A 683-nucleotide genomic window follows, 5' to 3' on the forward strand; every position below is an offset into this window, starting at 1 on the left:
GAGGGACATCATGCTTGGGAGGGTGGAGGGACAGCACAGGAGAGGAAGGCCCTTTATGAGGTGGATTGATTCAGTGATTGGGATAATTGGGATGGGAGTGTCAGAGACAGTGTGATTTGCACAGGACAGAGCGGAGTTTTGGGCTGTTGTACATAGGGTCGCTATGAGTCGCGGGCGACTCAATGTCACATAACAACAACAACAACAAACAGTGTTATTGGTTGACAGTTGTGTTCTTTGAATGTTTAATATATGTCCTTCCACTGTTTTCGTGCTCGCATGATTTCTGCTGAGAAATCAGCTATTAATCTTATCTGCTCTCCCTTATAGTTTACTTTCTTTTTCTCCCTTGCTGCTTTCAGAATTCCCTTCTTATCTTTGGTTCTGGGAAATTTAACTATGGTTTGTCTTGGTGTTTTTCTTTTGAGGTCTATTCTCTATGGTGTTTGCTCAGCTTCTTGAATATATATTCTCTCATTCTTCATTATGCCTGGGAAGTTTCCCTCTAGTAATTCTTTCACAACTTTTTTTAGTTTCTTTACTTGCTTCTTCCTGTTCTGTGATTCCTATGATGTGCATGTTATTTCTCTTGATGGTGTCCCACAGTATTCTCAGGTTTTCTTCTTTCCTTCCTTTTTTGCTTTTGCTTTTTTGTGTAGCAGATCAGTGGTGACAATTCTATC

Source organism: Elephantulus edwardii, unplaced genomic scaffold (genome assembly GCF_000299155.1).
Source record: "Elephantulus edwardii isolate Elephantulus edwardi_28Jun2011 unplaced genomic scaffold, EleEdw1.0 scaffold00031, whole genome shotgun sequence".
NCBI classification, from domain to species: Eukaryota; Metazoa; Chordata; class Mammalia; order Macroscelidea; family Macroscelididae; genus Elephantulus; species Elephantulus edwardii.